This window comes from Triticum dicoccoides, chromosome 3B (genome assembly GCF_002162155.2).
Source record: "Triticum dicoccoides isolate Atlit2015 ecotype Zavitan chromosome 3B, WEW_v2.0, whole genome shotgun sequence".
In the NCBI taxonomy this organism is placed as follows: Eukaryota; Viridiplantae; Streptophyta; class Magnoliopsida; order Poales; family Poaceae; genus Triticum; species Triticum dicoccoides.
The window spans coordinates 785660195-785674507 of NC_041385.1; the positions used below are offsets into that span (position 1 = coordinate 785660195).

At 46.0% G+C, this 14313-nt stretch overlaps 2 pseudogenes; one reads left to right on the plus strand and one right to left on the minus strand.

The window, feature by feature from the left end:
• Positions 1 to 3911: 3911 nt before the first annotated feature.
• LOC119280037 lies at positions 3912 to 5219 on the plus strand (annotated as a pseudogene).
• Positions 5220 to 10237: 5018 nt separating this feature from the next.
• LOC119280038 lies at positions 10238 to 11961 on the minus strand (annotated as a pseudogene).
• Between the last annotated feature and the right edge of the window lie 2352 nt (positions 11962 to 14313).

Genomic DNA, 14313 nt, shown 5'->3' on the forward strand with positions numbered 1-14313 from the left:
CTTTTCCCTTCACAGTCCCTCACAATCTTGCTTGACATCCCCATCACACTCTTGAACCAAGTCATCCTGTTTTCACTCATTTTTGTCCTCAGATAGAAATAGTACATCAGGGTCCACCTGCTTCTGGAGGTCCAGAAGTCCCCGAACTGCCGGGCCATTCCCCAAACCCCGGAAGTTCCAAGTTGTTATCTTCATTTTGTCTCACCAGGCTGTTCCTGCAGCCCGGCGCTCCCAATTTCAGATTTCTTGCTTTCTTCCTTTATGCCTTTTCCGTTTCCTTCCTTGTCAACTTCCATCCTGGCTTTTTTCACTAAGCCTATCCCCAGGTCTACTTCCATGAGGTCAATGTTCCTCTTCTTTTGTTCATTCTTGGATGGTTGTGCTTGTTGTTGTTGTTTGTCCTTTGCTCTTGCCATTCTCTTGAAAGTGCCATGTTTTACACTTTTTCCTGACGTTTGGGAATTACTCTCTTCCCTAATCTGCACCTTCTCTCTTTGATGTAAAATGTCTTTGTCATCCAGTAAGTTGACGGGAGTTTCTCTCATCGACCCCAGCTGATCCTCTGTATTTACTTTCATAGGGCTCATGACTTCTTTTCCTCCCCATTTGATGGCATACCTACATCCCTTTGGCTTGGCAAGCTCTTCCTCCAAGACGGTCCATCACTCCCTTGCTTATTACCCATACTTCATGTGTTGTTTGTCCAAAAACCTCCACGGTCACTTGAGCTTCCGCTCTTCCCATCACTTGAGTAATTTTTATAACTCATTGCTCAGAGCCATGGACCAAATTGCCTCCCATCTTGTCCCCCTTTTCTTGTTGGGCATATCTTTTCTGTATGACCAATAATGCCACACTTATAATAGAAATCTGGAAGATGTTCATATTCAAATGAAATGAGCTTTTGCTTCTCTTCCTCTTCTTCCTTTCCCTTTTCTTCTCCTCTCATTGCTTCCTCATGTGTCAGATCTTCATCATCTTCCATTTCTAAGGTGCTGAACCTCATGATTGGTACTGTTATGTCCATTCTCACCTTTATCCTCATAAACTGCCCAATAGCATACCCATTATCATCCAGGTCAACATCCAAAAAGGTCCCTAACTTATTTCCTACCAACTCCCCTGTTTCTCTACTCATCACCCCCATGGGAATGCCATGGACTCTCACCCAGATTGGCATCATTTTGAATTGATACTCATCGATGGTTTTACTTGGCACAAAGTCTTCCATCAGCAATAGATCCTTATTGAACCTCCATGGTCTATCATTCAGAGCCCTATCTTTACTAGCTCCATCATGGAATGTGAAAAGGAAATGATTTCTGCCAAGGTCTTTACAATCCACACCAGAAAAGGGACTCCAAACTCCTCCTAATGTTCTTCCCACGTACTCTGCTTTTGCAGGCCTATTTGAGAGGAGCTTACCCACTGCTTGAAACATGCTCACCTTCGAGGAGTAGGTCTGCTTCTTGCCAATTTTGATGCCCCTCTTCTCCGCCTCCGAGAGCTTCAAATTCTTCAGCCTACCCTCCACCCCTTCTAGACCTGGTGTCATCTCACCACCCATTCCAGCAGTCTCCCGCAGATGCTCCTGGATCCCGCCGCCCCTACCGCCTCCAAGAACCACCGCGCCGCCGGCTGGCCTCCGACTTCAGAGTAGAGTCACAGCCAGAAAACCCACCCGGAGATCTTAGAACCAGGGCTCTCGAGGTGGGGATACTGGCTAGAATCTCGCAAGGCTTTGATTGAGTGTGAATTCAGGCACTAAGGTGAAAGAATTTCTGGGATTGAGTGTGGATTCAGGCGCAGAGGTGAGAGAATTTCTAGGATTGAGATCCAGATTCAGCGGCAAGTGTTGCCGAAGAGAGCGCTATTTGCAAACGCCAAGAAGATGCCAGAAGCGGGCCCAACCGTCACGAGCATCATTCTTATCATTTTGATTGATTAAGATACATCAATATTCCACTCTATCATTGATTGGCACAAAGTAACAAAAATGGCATATATCGAGCTTATCAGAGCTTGCATCTTGTAATAATCTTTCAGCTACACAAGTCAAGGTTCCATTCCATCGATCAAGATATATAGACTTCCTATCAGCTTTTGAAGCCCTATAGACAGAAAACAGAATGCGAGCTAGCCACATCAAGCATTTGAAAACCTTGGATGGATGGGGACTAAAGATTGCCAATAGAGCATCCAAAAAAATTTCATACTCCCTCCTTCCATCTATATAGGGCCTAATGCGTTTTTCAAGACCGTCTTTGACTATTGATAAAATTTATACTACATGCCATGCATAATGTGAAAATTATATCATTGAAAGCTCCTTTCACATACGAATTTGATGATGTGCTTTGTGTAAGTTGCATGTCATATATTATTGCTCTAACGTTTGGTCAAAGTTTGCCTCGCAAAACGCATTAGGCCCTATATAGATGGAAGGAGGGAGTAGATTAATCTCTTCAGTATTTATTACCTACATGATGTATTCAAGTCAACAAGCACTACTCCCTCCGTCCGGGTTTATTAGGCCTCTTAGCATCACAAGCATGTCCCTTTTTATAAGGTCTTGCTTTGGAAAGGTGCATGCATGCAACCATTTCATTGGTTGCATTGAAAGTCATTGTTGTTGGTGCCATGGCTGAGAAACTAATACTCCCTCCGTTCCAAAATATAAGTCTTTTTAGAGATTCCACTATGAACTACATACGGATGTATATAGACATACTTTAGAGTGTAGATTCATTCATTTTGCTCCATATGTAGTCCATAGTGGAATCTCTAAAAAGACTTATATTTTGGAACGGAGGGAGTACACTTCATGCATGTTTTTTAATTGGTTGCATGCATGTGAGAGAGTGCATTGGGAGTGGAATGAAGAATTAATTTGAGCAAATTACTATGTGTCTTGGTCTAAGAGAAGTTATCTTTAGGCCTAATAAACCCGGACGGAGAGAGTAATGAAGGAGCTAATTATTTTATGCCCCCACTCAGACTTTGCTAACCAATAGCTCTTTCCAAACCAATAGCGGAGCTGATGGCACACTGTCAAAGCTTCTTATAATCAATGGATTCCTACTGCATGCAGCGGCGCGTAAGCGCTCAAGTAAGTCGATTCGATTACATCGGCGGAGTCGTCGTTTACTTTGATTCCAGCTCTTGCTTGCCATCGGGCGGACAATGGTGACCACTTGTTAACCCGGCCCAAGGGGATCGGTCGACCGTATCGAGCAAGTTGCATGCTCATGGTAAAATCAACGCTTATCCAAGCCCACTTGATCATCCATCGTCCAGCCAATCAGTTCTTTATGCATGCATGGTTATTTGACTGTAGGATAATCACAACTACTAGTAGCTATGCTTATGCGTGGTTCTTTGCAATTTTTGCCATGTGTGACATGAACGTAAAATAAACATAACAAGTAGACGATCCATGGTGCTGGCAAAAACATGGTTTGGTATTTTCCTGTCTGCTATGGCACCCACGGATATACATGCCGAAGTCAACTACGAGAACTTCGAGGTCGTCTCTGTACCGTCAACTACTGGAGCTAGCTGTGTTCATCACCGGATGCTTGCATGTGTGTGTTGAATGGATATCAATGGAATAGAGGCATAGAGCATCCAAAGAAAAATCTTGCACACCGTAATATCTCTAGTCTTCATCACCTACATGATGTGTATCCAAGTCAACGAGCACCAATTAAGGCGCTAAATATCTTAAGCCTCCAGTTGACTTTGTCAACTAGTCCCACATCACCAACCTGGTCACAAGCACTATATATATGCATACAATCTTTCACTTAGGACCCATCTCATGTTGCAATAGTACACTTCGCTAGAAGACACACACACACACACACACACACACACACACACACACACACACACACACACACACACACACAATGGTCAGCGCAAAATTACTAGCTCTTGGCTGTGTTGTCCTATTGAGTATTGGGTTGGCCAATGCTGTAAGGGTGGCTAGGTACTCCAGTGCCTCTGGAGTAGGGACAGGAGGAGAAGAGGGTGGGGGGTCTCATGGTGGTGCTGTCTCCGGTTCTGGGAGTGGAACTGGGTCAGGTGTGAGCTCTAGTAGTGGTACACATGCAAGTGGTGGAGGAGGTGGTGGAGGTGGCGGTGGTAGCCAATATGGTGGTGCTGGATCTGGTAGCGGGTCCGGCTCGGGCTCCGGTTCTAGTCAATATAGTCAAGGATCCTCCTATCCTTATGGTAGTGGCTATGGCGGATATACTAGTGCTGGTGGTGCTGGTGGCGGCGGTGGTGGAGGGCAAGCTAGTAGTTATCATGGATCTAGTGCACATGGGGCTGGTAGTGCACTGGTTCTGGCTCGGCTACTGCTACTAACAATTGGTATGGACAAGGTAGTAACGCATATGCTGGTGGAAATGGTGGTGGCAATGGCGGTGGAACAAATGGTGGGAGTGGCGGAGGCGGAGGTGCTGGATCTGGGTATGGTGATGCCTACCCCTGGTTTCCTTTATGTGAGGAATCTAAAAATATGGAGCCCAATCTGGTGTGTCAAATAGATGTCTTCAAACTTGTTCATTTATTTGTTATCGTCTTACATATTATCAAATAAGGGCTTCCTTATTCTAGTAAAAATGTAGTAGTGCTTGTGATATATACCAAGAATGTAACATGTCAATGTATCACTATGTATATATGAATATAATTTTATGTGTTTGTGCCAACTGACTTGCAATGAGTACTATGAACGCACGTCATATGTTTAAGTAACATAAATTGATCGATTACGGTTAATGACTAACAAATAATCAATTTAGTCATACATGTCGTTACACGAGAGGGGGAAGGGGGGTCACCTATAACACATAACAAAATCCATCACTTTTGGTTTGCTTATTTCTCTCACCTAAAGTGCCTCGTCGGATTTAAACAAAAAGTGAAACATTTTGTATAGACCTAGATCATCTACCTCTATGGAGTTCCAAGGCTCCACATCACCATCTTAGAATAACACCACCATATCCATCGCATCCATGCTGATGAGCATGCTACCGCCATCATGACTTAGTGCCATGAAGTATTTTTCCTTCATGGTCTCTATCGAGGGATGTCCTCCCCCACCAGTAACCATGAATGGCCGGGAGGTCCATGATCTTATTCTCATGTATTATTATTTTTATTTATTTTCTGTTTTGTAGGCTCTAGTTGTTAGACTAGGAAGTTAGAGCTAGAAATTTTAAACTTCAATTTCATCGATGAGCATTATAGAAATTTTTATTCCAAAGCTTTGCTACTTTAATAGTTGTGCTCGGGTTTCTAGAACTTCCCTTCGTTTGGTGTGGAAGTTGTTACTACTTTTCAAAAACTGTTTTTCCTTTCAAGATGAAAATGGGTTCTTTAGTCCCCGATTATGTTCAAATGTCCGAAAGCTCATCCAATTTTTTTGTAAAGCTTGTTTTGTTGATAATTTGTAATGTGAAGCTTAATTTGCAATAGATGAGAAGATGATGTATCTTAATCTAGATATATCCACTCTCACGCTGCAGAGAACGCAAAGTTACTTTTATGACCCTCACAAACAAGATATGATAAATGATGATCCCTTTAGATAAAATAACTTAAATATACAACACACAAGGTACAACTTGTCATACAATACTTGGTGCTGTGTATGTTCTCTGTCAGTACACAACAGTCTAGTGTACACAACCGCCGTTTACTTCACTCGCGAGTTAATTTAACTAGGTCGTCGTTTACTTCATTCTTGGAAGGATCTCCGATCACAGCCCACTTTGGTCGATCATCCACTCGAGTAAGCTTGCACCTGCAAGTAGCATAAAGGGTACAGCAGGTTGATTTACTTAATCAGTCCATGCATCAATGTTGGCATAGGATTACATTGAGCTTGCTTTGACAAGATGATCATATCAATGGTGCTGGCATGAACGTGGTTTGGGTTTTACCTTCTGATACATCACCCCGCCGATATATATGTATGCAACGTTATAACTCTTCCTGTCCACTCCATGAAAGCACTCAGTACCGCATCTAAAGAAATTAATGGACGAGTTGTATATTCAAGTCAATAAATTAAATGTCTATTTTTTTTCTGTAAGCACTCTAGCTACGTGCTTTTAACATAAGATGAGTGCATGGCCTCCGGCACTATAAATACCTGTAAACACTTACCAGGACCTCATCTCATCTTAAATTCCCACAATGGCAGGTACAAAACTAGCAGCTCTCGGTTTTATTGTCCTCCTGAGCATTGTTTAGCCAATGTTGCAAGGGTGGTTAGATATAGTTCTGAAGGAACGGGATCACGAGTGGGAGGGGGTGGAGGTGAAGTGAGTGGTGCTGGCTCAGGTTCCGGGGCTGGAACTGGGTCTGCTCAGAGTTCCAGCAGTGGTACCCATGCAAGCGGCGGAGGTGGAGGCGGAGGTGGTGGCAGTAGCCAATCTGGTGGAACCGGGTCTGGTGGTGGATCTGGCGGGGGCTCAGGCTCTAGTCAATATAATGACACATATGGTGGTTATTGCGGAGGATATACTAGCTCTGGTGGTGGTGGTGGAGGCCAAGCAATGGGAGGTTATTATGGATCTAGTGGTCATGGATCTAGTAATGGTGGTGGATCTGGCTCTAGTAATGCAGTTAGTAACTACCGCTATGCACAAGGTAGTGCAAATGCAAATTCTAATAGTGGTGGCAGTGGATATGGAGCAAATGGTGGTAGCGGTGGTGGCGGTGGTGGCGGCGGCGGCGGCTCTGGGTCCGGGGTATGGCGATGCCAAGACTTAATTCTCTTCGTCTTGTTAATTTGAATATGGAGCCCAAACTGTTGCCTGTAATGTCGGTATCATACAATTTTTATTTTCTCCTGTTTGTACATTCTTCCATGCTTTTAGTTCATACATAAAGGGCTTCAACGTTTTGATAAAGGTAAACGTTTCCGGCCGGGACACCGGTCGAAACGCTACGCCGGACGCGCGCGGGCCGCGTGATTTGTTTAGATCGTGTGTTTCGTAACCCCCGCGCTCACACAGGCTAGGCCCACACATCTATTTTTTCTTAATACAACATTATCACTTCACCAAGCAGCCATGCCCGTTCCTTCCTTCTTCCAGCTTGCCTGAACCTGTGCTGCCAAAGGCGAAGCGCGGCCGCCAGCGAGTCCCCGCTGACCCCCGACCATGGACGAGCGGAGACACCGCGTCGAAGCTCGCCGGCTCGTCATCGCTTATGCAGCAAAGCGCAGCCACCATTCCAGCTCGGCGCGGTGATTGCCGCAGTTTGCCGCAACCATGGTTCTAAACGCCATGGTGACCATCACAGCTCTGCACATGACCATCCCAGCTCACGGTGCGTTGTAACTTTTTTGTTTGCCGGTTGTAGCATTTTTGGCTGCGGGTCGCATCTTCCCTGGTCGTCCGTTGTAGCCGTCTACCTTCGCTGGCCAAAAATTCACCGTCACCCATTTAGAAAAAATGTCCACCCGTAGTAGCTTTTTCTATTGCCGGTAGTAGCGTTTTTGCAGGTGGGTTGTAGCTTCCTGTTCGACGCTTGCAGCCATCTGGCGTCCGTCGGTCGTAGCAATTCAATCCGCTAGTAGTAGCTTTCTCCATTGCCGGAAGAAGCTTTTTTGCAGGCGGATTGCAGCTTCCTGTTCGACGCTTTACAACCATCTAGCATTGTCAGTTGTAGCAAATCAATCCGCCGGTAGTAGCTTTTACGGTTGCAGGAAGGAGCTTTTTCTGCGGGCGGTTGCAACTCCGAGCGCACGAGGTTTGTAGCTCCACGCGCTACTCCCCGTTACAGCTCCCTGACATGCTGGTTCCAGCAATTGGTGTCGCTGGTTCCAGCAAAGCGCCTGCCGGTCGCAACAAAAACGATGTTGCTGGATCACGTCGCCCGCCGTAGTCAGCGTTGGAGCATCCCCGCATGGTCTCTGCCCTCTCAGCACCCCGATGACAGCCGTGGCACCTCCGACGGGTGGAGGATTGCAGCATTGGGCGGCTGCGAGCACGGGGGCACTCCAGCGGGCACGAGTGCTGCAGCCTGCGAGCGGCGATGGCGACTGCGAGCGGCTAGCGGCGACAATGGGGCGCTGACAGGTATCGATGGCGCCCCTGTCTTTTTTTTGTTTCCCCCGTGCGTGCAGGACTGAGAAGAAAGACAGGAAAGGGAGGAAGACGAAGTTCATCCGACGGTTTGCGTTTTTCAGATCGGATGGCTCGCATCAGACCGGCTGAAAGTTTTGGGCCGGCGCACCCGCGCTGATAAGCGCCCTTTGATAAAACATATTTGTGCAACTGAACTAAAATAACGTATGACTATGTGCTCGAGGTCACTGTATATCCCTCTTTTCAAACAATCAAATTTTATGCATGAGTTCCTGGGAATGCAAGTTGGAGTAAAAATTAACTCTCCAGCGGTTAGATCCCATTATTAATTAACCCAAGGCGATCAATTAAGCAAGTTGCTCACGGTCAGATCTATAGCTGGCAGGTTATATACTGTATTAAGAACACCAAAGAAGCCACCTAGTTCGATAAGTAGAGCATACCTAGACCCATTTGTTCTTACATGCTACTCCCTCCGTTCCTAAATATTTGTCTTTTTAGGATTTTAAATGGACTATCATATACGGATGTATATAAACACATTTTAGAGTGTAGATTCACTCATTTTGCTTCGTATGTAGTCACTTAGTGAAATCTCTAGAAAGACAAATATTTTAGGAACAGAGGGAGTAGTTTTCTTCATGGTTACTCATATATTGGCCGTGCATGCAATCAGCCAGTCAGCTCAGGTAAAAAATGTGAAACCCTGCAACAAGAAAAACAGAGAATACAGTTAGAGATCAAGATACTTTTCGCTGGTTTGTAGAAACACTGTAATCTAATAATCTGTCTGTTAAACTTCTATATTCCACCAACAATGTAAACTGTAACCACACACACACACAAAATTCGCCAGTATGTACATTTATTAAACAGGAAAAAGGACCTCACATGGACGCAGATGCCAATGTGCATGCTACAGAAAACTGAATGTGAGTAGCCTCCAAATGATGTGGATAGCTGAGCAATTACCAATGTCAGATAATATAGCCAGAAACAATGATTGGAGTGAACTTGAGACAATCTGCTCGAGACACAATTCCTGGTGATGTGCTACTTGAGGCAATCTGCTTTCGGCCAATGGTACTCAAGATGATCTTGCACCGCTCACAGAGAAAAAAATGAACATATGGCTGGCGGTTACAGAGTGGCTGAACCATGATAAACCTTTCTTCTGCTTATCACTTATCAATACAAGTTCCATTTCTCGAGCCGATGTTGAGATCAACATCACATGAAACATTGTTTGCTTGAAATTGTTAGGAGGTAAAGTTAAATGATAAATATAGTTCCAAATGAAGCAACACAAAAGCAGAATTATAATATGTTTCAATACTTAGCCAGAGTCATAATGCAATCTTTCAGTTTAACTAGTGCTCTGAACCCTTGTACAAAATCGGCTGCAATTTGCTAGTCAGCAAGGAGGATGATCGGTCTCATTTCATCGTCAGCTAAAACAAAATATAGAAACAGGAAACACATGTATATTCACTAAATTCTAGTATTAAGAAGATAGGTGATCTCTGAGAAAGAAGATCTGATAAATGGACAAGTTGATTCTTCAATTAAATAAACAGAGACAAGAGGCAGGTTGAACTGCTAACAAGTACTCCCTCCGTCCCACAATATAAGATCGTTTTTCAAGTTATGTTAGCTTGAAAAACGATCTTATATTGTGGGACAGAGGGAGTAGTATTGAGTACTAAGAAGACAACTCTTGCTAAGGGGAAAAAAGTACATTCTTCAGTTTAAGAAAACAGAGATACAAGTCTAAGAAATTGACAGACATTTCAAACGCTGGCTCAAAGGACTTGTAAGCATCAACATCAACATTGATATTCTGGGTGTTACTCTTGTACTATATACCATCGAAGTGTAAACTGTAACCCCACAAACGCACACAATTCACCAGTATGTACATTCATCACAGGAAAATAAACTCACACAGACGCGCATACTGCAAAAAACTGAATGTGGGTAGCTGAGCAATCACCATTGGCACATAATACATCCAGAAGCAAATGATTGAACCCCACAAAAAATAGTAATTGGAGGGAGCTTGACCCAATCTGCTTGAAAAACAATTCCTCATGATCTCCTGCTTGAGGCAATCTGCTTTCAACCAATGGTACTCATGAATCATGATGGTCTTGCACTGCTTACAGATAAAAATGAACATGGCTTGCAGTCCAATGGGGTGCACAATCTTGGAACTGAGCCAGACCATGGTAAACCGTTCTTTGGTTTATCAGTACATGTTTTCTCAAGCCGATGTTAAGATCGAACATCACATGAAGTGTCGATTACTTGAAATGGATAGCAGCTAAGTGAAATGATAAATATAGTTCCCAAAGATGCAGCATAATTATATTATGTTTACCACTTACCCAAATCGGGTGCAACTTGCTATGCATACCACTTACCCAAATGGCTTGTAATTTTGACATCAACACTCATGGCAGCCACATCAGCCCAAAAGGATATTCAAAGAAACATAACGCATCCATGTAGTCAGAGCATCTTGATCTTAAGTTTTTATACTTCGACAAAGAAGCTAGCAGGCTCATAATGCATCCAGTTCAGCAAAATCCACATGACCCTAAATACTGCAGCTGATGTGGATACGGAGAGTTAGGCCATAAGAAGCACCACCACAGCCAACAACCCTCAGCTGAAAGGATATGTGTATCCACCACATTATCATCTGATGAAAGGCGAGCCGTTCACAACATAACCCTCTAGTGTCGGAAAGAAGGCATGTGAAACTAGACTTTGTTTGAGTCGAAGTCGAGTAGGACGCAGGCCTTTGCGATGGAAACTGGCAACCAACTGGCCTTCCATGCCAACCTGAAGTAGCCAACCATCAAAATGGACCAGCACGAGCACATCACCGTCCCAAGACGACGTGACAACCACCTCCCAACAATGGTCAAACTTTCCACATTGCAAGCTGATCTCCGCAACCGGCAATTCGACCCGATACTTTAAGGCCCAGATCTCGGCTTCGTAGTCCTGCATCGCCCAGATTTCAACGCTTGTCCCTTCATAATTAAGACCAAACATGCCAAGCATGCCACCCATCTCAAACAGGTCGGCGCAGCCAATAACTGTCGGACATCGAATCAACCGGAACGACTCAACAATGGTGTCAAATACCGTTATGTAATTGTTTACGTACCAATGCAGGCTACCATGAAGCAGGACAGATCCAGCTGAAAGGTATATCAAATCCTCCGCATCAGAGCACCCGATGCACCTTGGCTGCTGGCCGGAGCCTAACGAGAAGACATAGGCGCCATGTTGAGCGTCTGGCGCTGGTCCATCACGCGTCGACCACGTGAACGAGCGCAGCAGAAGTCGATACTCGCCGGTAGGGCCGTGCCGGTACATCCCCAAGGGCATAAAACCACGAAGCTGCTGGAGTGGAGCATACTGACGAGTTGACGGGTTGTAGATGGAGAAGTGCATGTTGTAGAGGGAGAGGAGGAGGAGTCCATCGCAGGAGTTCTGGAGCAGGAGGCCGTGGCCGTAAACGCTGCGAATGCGAAGTCGCGCGCTATACTGGAGCTGGTCGGCCCCTGGCACGTTGTCGAACGGAATGATGTCTAGGGGTCTCGACGACGTCGCCGGCGCAGTTGTAGCCCTGGAGGAGGGGGGTGGTGGGCTGGCGGGCGTGGTGGGCGAGGAGGAAGTGGCGGCCGGAGGTGGCAAGGCGCCAGGCGCGGCAGACGGCGCGGCAGCGGAGGAGGGCTTTGGGGTCGAGGCGGATGAGGATCTCCCAGACCACGACCTCATCAGGGAGGCCGGGCAGGAGATGCGTCGCTCCTGCTCGTGCGGCCTTCGCCATTGTCCGTCTGGGAGATCCGACTCTGCTTGTGTGTGCGTGCTAGCGACGGCGGCGGAGTGGTAGGTTTTCCTCTCTCGTGGAAATGAACAAAGATGCATTTGGGCTGGCTTGGGCTTTTTAAACTCGCTGGGCTGGGCTCAGGTTCCTTTGAATTGCAAGCTCTAATTTTACTCAAAACCCACCATCATCTAAAAAAAAACTCCCTCTCACCATGGGGTTGTCAAACTTATCTATGCTACTACATGGCGTGTCAGTTTTGAATTTTTGAATCCTCAAACTGAAGCATGATATCAACCATCGATTGATTTGATGCAATGGTCTACATTGGAGAGATTCACGTCCACACATGTTGTATGCGCGGTCTTCTGGAACATATTCCTCACCAATGCTTAAAAAAAACAATCCATGAAAGCAGAGTTCATGCCCAATGACGTATGTCGTTGTGCGCATAGACACCGCATGAACAACGGGTATCAGCATCCCCGCACCCGCAACACCGGAAACAACTCCACGTGTGTTGGTTCGCACCTGGCCTTTCCCCTAGATTCATAAGGTCACACAAGAAACCTTGCACCCCCTTCCCTATAAATTACGAGGCACTGCTAGCGCCAGCCCACCAAGGGGCGACTGCTAGCTAAGAACAGACCCTGCATTTCGCCGAACTGTAAACTTTGTTTGCAGTTCGCACGGAGGTGTTTATGCAGGCTTAAAATCGCGGCGACAGAACAGAAACTGTATCCAAACCCGTAAAACTATAAAAAAACTTGTTTCGCGCTATAAATTTAAGCAAAAACTCGCCGGGGCTCGCTCGCATAGATAGTTCTTCGCATAGTTAGTTCTTCTACACATAAGTTCGTACACAACATGCATATATTACATATAAGTTCGCCGGAGGTAGACCGGGCCTACGCTACCGTACCACTACACAAAACTGAGCTCACCGGAGCTCGTGCGGTAGCTGCCCAGCGGCGGCGCTCAATCGGAGTCGGAGGAGTCGGAGGAGTCGAGGTCGATGTAGAGATTCGCCTGCTCCGCCTTCATCACTCGCATGTCAGCCTCCTTGGACGCGTGCGCCTACGACGCGGCGACGCACATCTGGAGGAAGAGCCGCTCGTACTCGAACTCACGCCGGATGCACTCTTCCATCTCCTCCTGCTTCCTTGCCGGCCGCTCGAGGACGACTCGCTCGAGGAGCTCCTCCTGCCCCGGGGGGAGGTAGTCATCGGTCCCGATGACGCCTCGGCGCGGCGGCGCATCAGGCACGGCGCGAGGCGAGAGCTCCTCCTCCGGCTCGCTCTTTACCGGAATGAGCCACGAGCTCGATGCGTCCGCAGATGAGCTCCCCATGGACAAGTTGCCGGAGGAGGCGTGGCGGCGGCGAGCGAGCCCGCGATCGAAGTCATCAAGCTCTCGGCGGTCGAATGCCGGAGGCGGTCGGCTACCGCGGTTCAGCCACCGACGCGCCCCCCGCTTGCGCGCGGGGTCAGATCTGCCGTGGCGGCGGTGCTCCGCCTCATCCCCAGAGCCGTCCATGGCTTTCACAGGCTTGCCGGCGGCGAGAAATCGAGTGGCGCAGTGGGGAATTTTGGGGAAACGCGGTTGCGGGGGATAGGGTTTCGACCCGCATCTGCCCCGCAAACCCGCAGTTATACTGCTTCGGGGGTAAAGTTTCCGAGGTACGGCAAAAAATATTACGGGCCGGACGAGTATATGGGCTCGGAGCCCGTATACTCGCCGGAATTATGCAGGTTGGCGCGTTATGCGGAGTCTGCTAGAGTTGCTCTAAGGGTTGGGTGATGGGAGCCTTTTTAGTTATAGCGCCTAGCACAACGACGCATACCTGGTTAGAACTGCCGAGAATAGCAACTGTAAATGATATTACTAAATAAAAAATATATCATGTTCTACAGATTATTATTTGCAAATGTAATAAAAGTTCTTCAAAAGTATTTTCAAAACAATATGTTTAAAATATACAAAAGAATATTCAATGTCAAATAAAATGTTCTTACAAAAAACCAAATATGTTTCAATAGATAAAATGTTTTATATATAACTATTTGCTATCTTTAAATATGCTTTTGTTTCTTAGAAAAATATTGATATGTTGAAAAGAAAGTATTCATATGTTAAATAAATTGTTTGCACGAGTTAAAAAAATTGTTTTGCGACTAAAAAACACTCCGGACCATGTATGCCAAATAAAGTATTCATTCAACTTCTAAAATATGTGTTGACATAGATATGAACAATGTGTTGTTTTACGCAAAACGGAAATGGTCTTGTGTATCCATAAAAGGTTCATGCGACTTCCAAAAATTATTCCAAGGCATAAAGTCTTAAACGGGATTT